This window comes from Sylvia atricapilla, chromosome 4, assembly GCF_009819655.1.
Source record: "Sylvia atricapilla isolate bSylAtr1 chromosome 4, bSylAtr1.pri, whole genome shotgun sequence".
NCBI lineage: Eukaryota > Metazoa > Chordata > Aves > Passeriformes > Sylviidae > Sylvia > Sylvia atricapilla.
Window position 1 is genome coordinate 53,133,802 of NC_089143.1, and position 15,094 is coordinate 53,148,895.

General features: G+C 36.5%; 1 protein-coding gene across 2 annotated transcripts in view; it reads right to left on the reverse strand.

Annotated features, from left to right (window-relative positions):
* Positions 1–15,094, reverse strand: part of GRID2 (glutamate ionotropic receptor delta type subunit 2) — a 682,153-nt gene that overhangs the window by 455,468 nt on the left and 211,591 nt on the right. The window lies entirely within an intron of this gene.

Genomic DNA, 15,094 nt, shown 5'->3' on the forward strand with positions numbered 1-15,094 from the left:
ATTTCACTCTGTAACTTTGTATATAGGATGCGCACCAGGTTTGGTATAGAGGCTTTTACAAGTCTAAGAAAATAAAACTGGTAATCTATGTGATTCTTAAAAGGAGTTAGAAGTATAGCTTTAGGTGCTACATCTGCTCTGAATTAGAAAAACAACTGAGAACACTACGGGCACCGGCTAACAGCTTTTTTATGATATAGAATAAGTTACAAAAGCCAAAAAAAAACCAAAAAAACCTGTACAGAATCTCTCTCTCTCAATATTTACACTGGTTTTACTAAGAATTTTTCTTTAGTTATCTAGTTTACAAGTCCCTCTTCCAAAAGGAAATATTTTAATGCAGTGCAAGCTGCCTGAATAAATGGCAGACACCCTTGGACTGCATCCAGGGCAGCAGCAGCATCTGGAAAAGTCGAAGTCAGAGACTATTAGTTATATCAGAGGATTTTAAAAATAAACTGACTTACAAATCTAAGTGGATTTTAATTTCAACTTGCTATAAAGAAAGGCAGCAAAGTCTTTCAGAAATGGGCAATTCATGTCAAATTCCATCTGCCTGAGATACATTAATTGGGTATTAGCCAATTGAAGAGCACGTAACCCTTAACCTCGTGTCGGTAATAGCCAAAGCAGGGTTCCTGTGCTTTGCCACTGAAAGTGCCTGCTAAGAAACAACTGCAAAGAACACAGATAACCTATGAACATAGTGTTTTTCTCTTGCATGTGTCACATCCCTTAATGTACCTACCAGGGGACAGAGTGAAACCTTGGCAGGATGAAAGGGCAGAGAGGAAAGTACAGGTCCAGGGAAACAACATACAAGGAAAATTCTGGTCCCAGTGGTGTTATTTAATGCTTTTCTGTCTCTAATAGGATGGATTTATTTCACCCTAGTAAGTTTGCAAGAGTGAAACAGCTACAAATTTCTCCTTTCCTTGCTGCTCAGTCTGTAATATACACATGTATATTTTTCATTTCAGTGGTTTTCAATTACACTTTGCTCTTTGTCTTCTGAAACATTTCTTTTTCTAAAATCTGATATAGACCATACAGCTTGAAACTAAATATTTTCTATAACATGATTTGCTAACACAGTCTTTTCAACCAAGCTTTTGCATTGCTGCTGCTAAAGAAAGAATATTTTGCCTCAACAATACTTTTTTCAGTCTGCTGTTGGACTGACCACCATAGAGAAGAAATTTCAAAATTAAGAAACTTGAAAGCTTCCCACACAAAGAATATTAAGTAATAGAGTTGAATATTTGGACATTATATGACAAGACATCTTAATGTCAGATTTACATAATCTGTCTGAAGATAAAGCTAACTAAAAGTCATCTTTTATCAGATCTATTTATTGACCTTCAAGCAGTGATGTAGAAACAGTAAAAACTTCATGACACTATTAAAATGAAGGTGAGCTGAATGCATAAAACCTTGTGATAATCAGTTTTATGCAAAAAAAATTCAGTCTCAGACTTCCTAGTAGTATTTACCTAAGCTTTTTCCCCATGCCACTATACTTAGATGGCTGATGGCTGAATGCTCTTCCGAATAGGATCCCACACTTCTTGCTGGGCCATAAAGCTCGAAGAATCAAGGCAAATAATTATTCTTGGAGAAACTGTATGAATAAGTGTGCTTTGAGCTATTTACTAGAGACATCAGTGGACGTTATTGCAGTCTAGGAGTGTTTTATCACCAGACACGTTTACAAAAATGCTAAACCTGGCAAAGTGAGATAACCTGATGGCAAAACCTCTCTATCAGCATTCTGCACCATGCCTAAAGCACATGTTAGTCTGTAGGCTGTATGGCCATACGCTTGTGAGCATAAATCTGATCTGTTCCAGGAGAAAAATAAATCTCCCTAACAAATTCTTCATCAAGGAAGGACTGAAGTTATGGGAAAGACAAATCTGCCTGCCAAATGGAATACAGTTTTTCTAGTATGAACTTCCTTTTATTTATACGTCCATAAATCCTGTCCCACAGGGAAATCCACCCAGCAGTAGACTGTTGCTGTCATGAAAAGTAACGTCATAAACATACACGAGGGTAAGGAGCATCAGTTCTGAGATGCTATCAATACCACTGATGGAAGGAATTTTATTTTATAGTCAGCTCAAGGAATTATTTTGAATTATTTTACTATAATAAAATAATACTAGGTAAAAAACCAGGAGTGGAATATTATTTTGGATGGTCAGAACCGAGCCTTAATTAGTCTAAGTTAAATTAGTGAACCAAATACCCATTTTTGTTAAATATTACTATATGTCAAATCCTTCCTCTTAAAAAGAGCAAAACTCAAAAAAAAAAAAAAAAAAAAAAAAAAAAAAAAAAAAAAAAAAAAAAAAAAAAGAAAAAAAGCATATTCTTGTGCTTGTAGCAGTACATGGAGCAGAGCAGAAATGGCAGTCTCATCCTTGTCGGCTTTATCACACTTTTGCTCTAGTAAAACTTCTGCTAAACTTGCAGCATAAAATGCATACATTGATAACCCTTCATGGAACTCCTTAAGTTAACAACCTTATTGCTTATAAATCATCTAAAATATCACAAGCCACAAACTGACAAACAGTAAGCACTCAGTCTGGTAAGCAACTACAACTCTTTCTTATCAGATATATCGTTACACTGAAAACACCTGGACCAGCCAATCCTGAAAGCATGTTCTAGTATTACCACTACTAATTACTAGCTAATTCAGAAACAACAGGAGAATTTTGTCCACTTGTGATGGTGATAACACTCACATAGTCTCCTGGGCTGCTTTTACATTCTCACACAATATACCAAAGATTCCTGGTCCCCCAGGGTGGCATCCATGCAAAGTGACACTTAGGCCATACCCTTAGGTTTTCTGTGAAAAAACAACCTCTGTGCAACAGCAAAGGGGCAGGAATGGAGGGCTTGTGAACACAGCAGGATCTGGACAGTGCTGGATGCACAGCTGGATTCAGAGCTGTGCAAAATAACTTGTAAAATGCTATGAAATATATAGTACAAATGTCTGCCAACTTATCTTTCTTTCAAGTAAATTTCCCATAAGCATAGTTGCTTAATAAAAAAATAATCTGATAACTATATTACATTCCAAACCAATTTATAAATACTTTTGAAGCCAATTCAGATATGTGAAGAAAGTATAAAAGGAAAGTAACTTTGCTATCCATAACAGCTACATTTTATGAGTACTATAGATAGATGTATGAATGGAAATGTGCTCTTTGGATAAACGATAGCCTCTCTCTCAGCTAAACTCTGTGGGCTGAACAGTAATGCAGTACTGTACAGTAATCCAGTCCAAATACAAATGCACTATCCTTGTTTACTTTCTGCTATCTATGGAGGTAAAATAAAGGACCAGAACACAAAAATCATGGTAACTCATTTCACCAAGGCCACAATCTGCTAGGGTTTTAAATATAAACCTGCTGTGGTCTGTGTAATCTGTAACATTAAGCACAATGGCAAGCTGACTTCGAATTAAACTGTGCAAACATCCAAAAATTGAGCTGATAAACCAGACACAGTGGTATTAAAGAGGGCACTAGCTACCTCCTAGGTCTAGTACAAAACACAAAGAATGAGAGTAAAAAATGCATTCATTCTATTGCTTTAATGTAACAAAAGTTGGTGTGGTACACACAAACACGAAATTTGGTATGATGGCATATGTGACATGGGGAGACTGGTTCAGTTAAAGTGAAGCACAACACAAACCGCAAATTACTCATTTTTTCTGAAATTTAAGAAGTTTAGCTTTAGAGGCTGGCTTTTTTCCCCTTGCCTGATTTTTCCAAGTGAATTAAAATTTGAAGAGAGAAAATTATAACTGTGATTGAAGAACTTTTTATTTTTCTGATCCATTTGTGATTTTAAGGAGTTTTCAAAAAGTTTTTACCCCCTGAGATTTCTGGTCATTTTTTCAAGATTCAAAAGACTCAGAAGGATAAAAACTGAGATTAAAAAAATCCCTTTATTACGTTATCAAGCATAAAAAACATTGCTGGTTTTGCACAGTAGAAGTTGCCTATTTTTTTAAAAGGAGAGGGATACAGAAAGAAGGCTATGCATTCCAAAGTCAGATAAGAATTAAATCACAGAAAAATTATCTTTTTACAGCATTTGTAACCTCAAAAGGGCTGAGGTGGCAGGTGAAATACAAACATTCTTGGCTGCAGCCAGCCCCTGGATTCTGGAGAGGGGCATCATGTCAAAGGTAGCCATTAAGTCGGAGGAAGGGGAACCAAAGGAACGCTTTGGTGAATATGTTTTCAAGAGATTTAACCAATTTAGTTAAATTGTTAAGAGTTGTTTAAATCTAAGCCACTCACACAGATGTCTCTTTTTGTGTCAATGGAAGGAAAAAAGGAAGCTGGGAAGGTCTTGAGTTCACATTATTTAAAACAGAACGAATTACTGCTAGAATGCATCTACCTTTCCATTTATGTTTGAAGGACTTCAACTACTATATTGCATGCTAAACTTAATATAAAAATCTTTATTTGAATTAGTGAATGGATACAGTCCCCTTGCAGCTGTTGTCATAGTAAGACAAAGATGTTGTTATTCTAAGGTAAAGATGAGTCTGAGGAAAGAAAGGATCAACATCTGGTTTGCAGCACATAGGCTTCAACTTTGCTAAAGAGAAAACCTCACTGGGTCACTGAAGTTCTCCTTACATGGCTAAGGATAGGAAGCCTCTTTTAGTGGCCTACTTTATGGCAAAGAGTTTGACTCCACAGAAAAGAATAGTGGGGGAAAAAATAAAAATCCATCCAGAAATGCTGGATTTGGATCCACAGATCTGCCAGCCGGTAGCCATGAACCCACAATGCGAGGCTGGGCAAAAATAGAAACTGAAAGCATCCAAACTGTGTTGACACTTTTAATTTGGTCTGGTGCTGAGAATAGGCTGCTTTTGAAGGGGCTGTGTAATTTCCCATATAAAAGGATAGAGAATGAGCAAAATGAGAAGCATGCTGTCCTTAATATGTTTTTACTTCCAGGGTATGAGATGTTTCAGCCCTTGCAGACATTTAGAAATACCCTGTCTAAAATAAAAATACTAGACAACAGAGCTCTTTACCAATTTATCAATACCAAGAAAGAAACGAAAAAGCAGCTCAAAAGGCACAGGGGACATAGGAAAATTAGGCTGAAAGGGTCACTGAGAAACACACTGTAGGTTATAAATTTATCTTTGAAGATTAAAATGCATCCTTCAATGCAGGCAAGTAGATGATCATTATCTACTCTAGATTTTTCTTCTTATTGAGAAGTTCCATTCTTTGCAGCATATAATTTAATCTTTTTCACCAATGTCTCTTCATGCTTTTAGAGAGCTACTGTACATAATGCATGACTTCCAAATGAAAAACCCATAACTAAAATTTCATGGGATCCTTTCATGGGATGCTGCCAATACCAATAAATTTTTTCTTTTGTTTGTTTATCTTAGGTCTCAGATGAATTTGCCACATTCTGACTCAATAACCCCATGTGGCCCTCTGGCTAGTGAAAATCAGAAAAGAGCCCATTTATTACTGACTAGATTATAATCTCTTAAGGACATCAAAGTGCCTAAGTTTCTTAAGGTGAACTTTCGATAAAAGCTGACAGAGGTCACTTCCTGTTTATTTTGTGATGTTAATTTAGCGCTGACCTTGCAAACCCACGACAATAACAACATATGCTGGGAAGGAGCAGATGCTTGGCTAGTTTTTCTTATTTGATTTCTATCAAGTTTCTTTTAAACTACAGTAAGCCATGTGCTGTAGTAGACATTGTTCCCATTTTCCCATTCTCATTTTCCTCAGTATCAGAATTTTTGTCAGTACCAGGCTCCTCTCATTTCCTTCCAAGTCAGAGGTGCTGTTTACCCCATGGGAAAGCAGCAAGCACAATTTCCCAGAATTTGTGTGACCACGGTGCTGCCTGCTGTGAGACGCCAGGTAAATCAGTGAGGCTCTTCCCTACCTCACACTCTTCACACCCACACAAGGCCAATAATTTTCATTACCTGCTTCAAGTGCCACAGAGATTAAGCAGATTTATGGAGGATGGCCTTTTGGAACTTCTGCATCTTACATTGACATTTTGGTTGATTAGGAGGCTTTGTTATACTGCTGTGAGCTGCTATCAAGTATATGCTTTAATGCAATTCTAATGCAGTGCCAAATTTGCTGTTATTTCATGGGTGAGAAGCATGCAACAGCTCCAGTTGCTGCCATCCCTTAGCTTCAAAGAGCAATTTTGGCTGGCAGCAGTTCATGGGAAAGAAGGGACAATAATCTTGAGTGTGTATGAAACAGCTGCCTTTTCCAATGCTTCCCTGAGGGGATGGAGCACATGACTTCTTGGACATACACATGCTCCACTGACCCAATCAACAGCAAAGGTTTCCTTACTAAATTTAACTTTTGCTTAAAATGTTAACTCCGCATTTTCTATAATTCTGTTTTTTACAGAACTTTAAGCATGTTTACACATTTTCTGAGCATATAACTACTTAAAAATGACTCTGCAAAAGAACAGTGCAGACACCAAAAAGCATAAGACCAGCAGATATTGGAGGGAAGGAGGGGAACACAGAAGGATAAAATCTAAGGAAAAAAACAACAGATGAACACCACCACAAAAATGTGCCATTCATGCCTTGTTTCCTAAATATGGAGAGACAAAGACATGCCAAAAAGAGAATTTGGAGGCAACTCTTCAAAAGAAATGTGTAGGGTATGGATTCTTCTGATTGTGTAACATCCACGTTGATTCTGCCGATTTGTGATATTAACTCAGAACTTAAAAGAAATAAATATCTTGTATCCTCAAAATCAAACTAAGTGTTAGTCTTGCATCTTGGCAAAACAATCACAATGCCATCTAACAAAAAATCATGCTGATTGCTTCTCAGAATGATATATCAGACTAAAATAGTTACTTTCTGGTATTGTTGTGATGAGACAGCAATCTAATGTCTCCATCATGTCACAGAGTAGTGATAAGCTTTACTGGCAAAGCTTTTACTGTGTTTACTGTAAAATTGCCAGTTTGTTCTTTTCTGGAGATGGCAAGATTTTGTGCATGATCCAAAGACAGACAACCTTTGCCCAGTAATTTATTGTATCGAGTTTGTGTGAGTTTTTCTCTATGGAATGGAATACACTATCAAGATTTTCTCTCACTGTTGCAAAACAAAGAAAATAGTTTCCACTGTGGAAGAAAACTGATAAAGTAAAGACATCCTTTTAAATTGCATTATCCAGTTTCAGATGCAATGCAAGGGGAGGAAGTTGATAAATACCCCATGATTGACAGTGGCATTAACAAAATTTAACTTCCTTAAATTATCCTGTGGAAAGGTATACTAGTTTACATCATGGTCCTTTAAGCCATGGGATGCATTAAAAGAAAAAGCAGTTAAAAGAAAAAAGAGCTTCAAAGTAAATGCTCTGTGGAGTAATTAATTATATTATTTACAAGTTCACTTTCTTTGCATGACTGGCTCTATAAAGTTCGGCTAAGGCAGTAACAGTTGTATATCTCAAGTTAGTTATTAATTTCCAAATGCACCACCCACTCCTCTATTACTAAAATTTAGTACCACTAATAAATAAGATCATGAACTCCTTGGACCAGGACTTACCTTATTATTTGTGCAAAACCTAAGCACAGTAATAGAATTACAATAAGAAAACACAATATTATCTATTCATCATGATCTGTTCAGATGAGCCAATCAGAACTACGCTCTTGTGCAGAGTTTTATTTTCAAAGCTTCAAGTGTTTCCAAGGTTAAATATGTATTAAGAAACAGAACTATAGGTGTTTGATAGCAGATGAAACGAGGTTCAGATATTCAGCATGCAACAAAAAATGGATAGTGTGCAAAATCCTGCTTAGAGAACTACTCTGAGACTTGGGGGTGGAACAGAACAATGATGAACAGAATATATACAATGTATAGAATTGTAGCTGCAACTTGAAGTTACTTTTAGTGTTTACTGATAACCATAATCATCACCCAAATTACACAGAATCACTGAGGATTATAAATCTATCTACATTCTGCATGACAGTTACTTAAATACACCTACAAATTGTTATGTGAACCAAGATATTTTTAATTCTAAACAGGGAGATAACTTTAGTTATACGAAAATCTTCCAGTTGTAACATTAGTAGGTGGCTCCCAAGCTCTTTCCTTTCTCAATCTCAAAATGTGTGAAAAGTAAAGGTAAGTTTTGAAATGTCATCATTATTGTTTTTAGTAGCTTTCAGCAGCAGGGCAACATCCAGGCAAAAATTAAGAGTCAGCATTGGTTTATATCAAGACAATAGCTACATCTGGAATATGGCTGAAAATAACCCAACACCACAAAAAAATCCCCCAAGAGAGAGGCACCTACACACACAGGTACAGGATGGGGACCCAAGGAAATCCTGGTGCTCCTCTCTGCAGCTTTCATCAGCTTAGAGAATGCACAGTAACATAAGGGAAGTGTAACACATCACCAATTGAAGCAAATCACAGAAACACGGAATCAATTCGGTTGGCAAAGATCTCCGAGATCATGGAGCTGGATTATGAGTTACTCATCAAGGAGCTACACAGGCAATGTACACAGAGCCTCTCTGCTACAGGAGAAAATGTCTTCCTGCACTCCCCTCAAACTCTGCCAGACTCTGCAGAAAAGCAAAACAGTGACCACTTCACATCAAGTCAAGATGGGTCTCGCTGGATCTTGTCTGGATGACTCTGGACAAAAGGCAATGGAAATGGAAATTGGCCTCACTGCATGCAATATGCAAAGAGAAGCTTCTTTGGTCTAGGTATTTCTTAGAGTTTTGCAGTAACCTCAAGCTGTTTTCAAGTTGGAACCACTAAAGAGCACCTGAAAAGGCAGACTAACAGATCTGTTTACTTCAAGGCTTCCGAACCTGAGTTCTCTAAAACTGTGCCATAAAGCTGAGCTCCCCTCACAAGTTCTAATCTAAGTACGAGAAAGCAGTGGAAAACACTTGGCCTACTTGCAGGAGTTTTGCCAAGGTCCACAACTAGAATCCAACACACTAGTTTTCCTCCCCAACAAAATGGTGTTATAGTCTTGATGTCTTCCAGACACATTACACCTGAACATTGTTAATGATTACTTGGGCTACAAGTAATTTTTCTGAGTATTTTTCAGTGACCAACAGTTAAACCAATATAAGGCACATCCACACATATTGGCCATTAGGTCCCTCAGCTGTTGGATATGATACTATTCTTAAGCCAGGTAACACAATTTGGGTATTGAGGTCACAGCTGAGCCAACAGAAGATTAACATGTGCAAGTGTTTAAAGCAACAAAACAAATAGGAAACAAAAATGCTACCTTTCTTTCAAAAATAAAAACATTTAAAGGACTCATGTTAATATCTGTGTGTACAGTTGACAAGAGTACATTATGATGTGACTGTGATTTTAAGTGAGTGAGAAGAGATGCAAATGTCAACAGGAGGTGGAGATCACCTGCAACAAAGTCAGATTTTTAATTTTTAAATCACTGGCAAATTTTTTTGAAAAACAATCATGTTTTAAAATCTAGAAGCGTTCACTAGCACAGCCATGATATTTGAATTTTTAACTCCCTTTTTCAGTTCTCTTTTTTTTCTCTCATCAGTTCTATTTTCTTCCATTTTCCTCCTTTCATAGGAGACTACTTTGAGGCCACTTATGCACGTGGACCACAAGGAACTGCTAAGAGCTCCTGCTGTGAGAAGGTTCAAATAGTGTGTCATTTTAATCTATGCATGTAAAATAGGCTACTTAAAGTGAAAAATTTAGGCCTTGATTCTGCAAAAGAATTATGCATATCCTGAACTTGACACACATGAATTGTCCTTTGCTTGAATGTATGGAAAGGCTAAGAACAGCTTTCAAGGGTTTAGGGTTTTAAATTCCATTTTTAAGTTTGTCTTACACACTTATTAAAAGACTTCATGGTTTTAAAAACAGAACTTAGGCTTTGTTGTCATTTCAGTGATATTTTATGCGAACTGAAAATATATTGCACAGTACCTTCAATTCATTTTTCATATCTACCAATGTAAAGGAATGAATTCTGCAGCAATAAATAACACCAAAAAAATCAATGGCAATTGTATGTTTAAAACGAGTTCTGCCTTTTATTTTGTCATCTCTGTTCATAATTTTCAGGCTTTGGGCATTCATTTAAAAAAAACTTGGCGGTTGTCTGACATATAAGGCTTTCACTGAGGTTCACAATTAGTAAGGGAATCAAATTTAACACACTGCACAAATTTCAAAAGGTAATATTCAAAAAGTAATTAAATTATGCAGGGAAAAAGAGAAATGCATGTGTGTATGTGTGTGGATATACAGTTAAGCTCTTAACAACATCATACTGGCAAAGATGTAGGATGTCTCAGGCATTTCTGGGCCCAGTGAAACAAAAAAAAGCTTAACACTTCTGCACTTGAATGCAATCTTAGCTCTCTACATAAGTTTCAGTGTGGATTCCCCGTTTATAGATTAAACACATAAGATGAAGCAAAAATTTAGAAATACATATAAGGTCCCTTTACTCACTGGACTGACTTGTGATGTGAGAAGATGTACAATATCAGAAAACTGATACCCACCTTCAGCACAGCCCAGCAGTTTTGGAAGCCAAAGACTTAGAAATATCAAGGGCAAATGTCATACACAAGTAGTCTTCTACACTTGGAGACGTAAAAAATTTCACATGATAGACAAAGACGAAGTGTCAGATTCTGCAGCATTTACGTATGAATATTTCTTTATCTCAATGAGTTCTGTGATGCCCCCAGAAACTCTGAAAATTGGATTTCCTGAAATCAATGGCATTACATTATCCAAAAAACCTGATAAACCTCCAGAAACTTGATAAACCTGAAATACTGACTTCCAGACTGTATAAGCATTTTGGCACTCAAATAATTATCTTTAAAAGCTTATAGCAAGGAGAGACTATACTATTTTGCTACACACAAGATGAGCAGTGACACCATTTCCACCAAAAAAAAAAAAAAAACCCCAAACACTGAAATATTTAAAATAAGTTTAAAATTTTGAAAATAAAATAATAATCAAAACAAATAATCCTGTCATAGTGAGTCAATTCACTGGAAATTTTTTCAACTTCTAGCTCTCTTTTTGCTGCATTATGAAGGTCAAATCTTCTTCAATGCTGCAGCAAACCATACTGTAAAAATGACAATGTGAAGGCTAAAATGTACCAAGCATTTGCCATGCCAACATGTCCCTGATGAAAATCCCTTCCACTTCATGAACCGGACAAGCTGTATGCTTCATTAAATCACAGACAGCACACTCATTAAAGATCAATGGCATCTTCCAAATGCATTTTGTTTTGCTTTAGTCCTAACATATGGTCATAATAATGCATCTAACAGTAAGCCTGAGCACTGATTTTTAATGAAAAATAATGTTCAGACCGGCCCATGTAATTTGCTTTTATGTTTCTGACCTTGTTCTGAAATGAATCCCCATCGTTCCCAAACATTCTCATTCCAGGTTCTCAGTTCTCTTGCCAAGAAAGGCAGATGCCATGTTTGTAACTTACAACGTCTCTCTTTAAATCATCCCCCTTCATCTAATGCTGGGCTATGTTTTGCCTTCCTAGGTGCACAACGGCTCGCAAAGAAGAAAAAAAAAAAGAGTTCCAAGGCAATCCCTGCCAACCAAAGCTAGTGACTGCAAGGCAGATATCCCTCACAGAGGCACGCCATGCTTCTGTCTAGCATGAGAAATGTTGTCATTTCAGACATACTACATCAGACTATTTCACCATCTGTGTAGGAGCTCCATGAGCCCAGAAATTATCACAGTGAAGAGTGATCAAAGGTTTGGCAACTATACTGACATATTTCATTTTTCTGTGGAATAGAAAAAAAAAAAGGTCCCACCACATTTGCTACTAAGGCTCTGCAAAGAACAAATTGATACATTGGAGTTTTCCTCCAACTATTTGGACTAAAAGAAAAAAATTCTCAGCTTAGACCTTTGCCTTTGTTTCCATCACCTTTGCTAATGATATATACAGGCATACAGGAAAGATCAAGCCCTGATTCAAGCTTAACAAAGTGACATGAAACAAAGCCCACCAAAATTAAGAGCTGCATTTTTTTGTCATTCCCTGAGACACTTCAAAAACCTTTAATAAACTGAGTTCTTTGGTCCTCTTTTACCAAAATCTAACCTGACTTCTAGCTTTAACCAGTCAAAACAAGTAGCAGCAGGAAGTCCTGCAGGTCTTCCTTTATTACATATTTTCCAAATCCCTTACATTAACTGGAAACTTGAACCAGAGCAATGCCTCCTGCTTTGCATAGTGAAAGCAGAAGTCAGCTCTTGTTCCCCCTCACACCAGCACTTGTTCAAAAACTGGGGCACTGGCACAGCACAGAAAGAAATGCAGTTCTTATACCCTGATCTATGGAATCTTACTCCTAACTGCAGTTTTCATCATAGCTGAAGGCATCTTAAAATTTTACAAAAGCACACACTGAAACTACTGTTTCACCTGGGATCAAAAATAATTTTAGCTCTGTAAACCTAAAGAAAGCTAATAACCGGAGGTCCTCAGCAGCAGTTTTCTCAAACCAGCCCTAATCCTTGTTTTAATTAAAGTCTAATGATGCAGGTGAATATGAGAACCAAAGCACCTTTCAGATGCTAACCACCATCTTAATCCCAGTAAGTTTGCAATGCTCCTCAATAGATCTGTCCAGTATCTAAAATCCCAAATTCAATTTCTAATCCTAATTTTAAGCATAATGATCCATCAATACAAGTGTTAAAAAAACTCAGCAGTCTTTTTCAGAAGAGCATAATCTTTGTGCTGTTGATTTTTTTAATATATCAGACAGGTGCAAAGAGTAAAAAGCCAAGAAGTGAATCCATCTTTCTCCTTTCAACAGATTTCTAAGAGTCCTTTCATAACATCACGTCACTAAGAAGAGCATTATAAGAAATGCATAAAATGAAGATTAAACCTGCTCAAATTTTCCACAGTATTTTAATTAGCTAAATGACTTTTTATCCTGATTTTTCTTCCTACAAGGGTACATGCCTGTATTTAACTTTTTATTACATGTCATTAACATTCAAAACTGGAAATTAAGTTTCTATCAAAGTCAAATGAATTAACACTAATTCAAGGAAGAGAAATTTTCAATTAAACTTCAATACTTCATTTTTACAGTTTGATTTCAAGCTTACATGTCTCCATAGTACAAAACAGACAGGATATATTTAATCACTTTATGCTTTTATGTTGAACTAATATTTGAGTAGAAAAATCATTCAGCTGTATATTTAAGTCCAAACTCAGACTGTTGGGATTATTTGGAGTTCACATATGGGAAATGGCAAAATATCGTATTTGGTTCAGTTTTCAGGTTTGCACCAATTTTTTTTTCTTCTACCTTACTGCATCCTAGTTGCCACTTTTCACATACAGATGTCTTTTACAAGTTACCATTAGTTTGCAAGGCAGTTTGAATTTTGGGGGGGGTTGTAAGTCACTATGCATATTTAAGGTACCACGTTTTGTAAAGTTTGTTCTTGACAAGAGCTCTTTTTGTGTGGTTTGAGTATCTTATTTTTTGACTTCCCCCTAATTTGTACTTGCTTCCCTAGCCCTTCAGCTGTCTAGGGGGCTTTTTAAGTGGTTGCAGCCACTGATTATTGTGACATTCCTTTACATTTTCCTACAGCTAAGGTTCAGCTCCATTCACTTTGTTGCCCTATTTAAAGATTCACACTTTGTTAGCCTTATTTAAAGATGCACTTGTTTTAGACCTTAGAGTGGTCTACCTGCTGAGTTAACAGTTATTATTACCCGTAAGAGCAAAACGTATTTTGGAAGAAATGAAAAACATGGGTTAGTGAAAAAGCTTTTATATCAGCAATTAGATAACGCCTGAATTAAAGTGACAGATTTGCAACTGATCTAAAATGTTTCCTAAAAATTACACTTCTGAGAGCGTCAAGGCAGCACAATTACTTAGCTTGCTGTAAAGGAACATAATTCCTCTAGGAATGAACAACACTGTACCATCTCCAAGTCCACATACTTCATTATTTTAGAAGAGCTCAGAAGACACATTTCCCCCTCACTCTTTCACATTAATTTAACAAAAGGCATACTTTGTAAACGTGTTTCTTTTATTAACTGTTGAGTAAAATCTTGGTGAAGACAGCCACGAAGCCAATTCTTCAGCTTAACAAGAGGAAACACAACTGATGAAAAATCCAAGACAACTATTGCTGAAACATCCTCATTCTGACACAAACTTCTAAGCAGAATGCTTAACTTCCATAAGTTTACAAAGAAACAGAAGTACTGACAGCAGCTGAGTGCCCATGAGATGACTGGCATACACAGGATATTCAGCACTGGCTGCTTACTGCTGCTACAACACAACTAAATCCAGGGCAATCTTTCAGTCATAATTACTGAAACTACTTCTGTGCTTCAATTTAAGCATGCATTTAGTTACTGCTGCTGTACCAGACTCAGGAGTTGTGAACTGCCCTGTGCCCACTTGGGATTAAAGATACACCCTAACTGCAAAATATACCAATGCCAATGGTAAAAAAAAAAAATAAATATACCAATGTCAATGGTAAAAAGTGCTTTTGCTCTACTCACATATTGAGTAAATGGCATATGTATAATTTCCCTGCAATCAATGGAAATCACAGATTTCCATACGACATGCTAAATGCTGAGGCTGATTACCATTACATTTAATTTATAGTGTTCACTGTGAGCCAAGTAGGGCTTTAACATGAGGATTTACATCTAAAGTTTTCCATTTTTTTTCTTTAGGAAAAAAAGTGTAGATGGGATCAGAAACAGCTTTTCATATACAAGACCTATGGTAAATGCTTAGAAAATTATATGTATTTTAAAACCATTTGAATGCTGCTATTTGAAAGTATTTCAATAAAAAGCTTTGTCTCTCCGTTGGGAGATCTCTTCTGAGCAATGATAAAATAATTTAGTAACCCTTTTAACTCCATTTATTT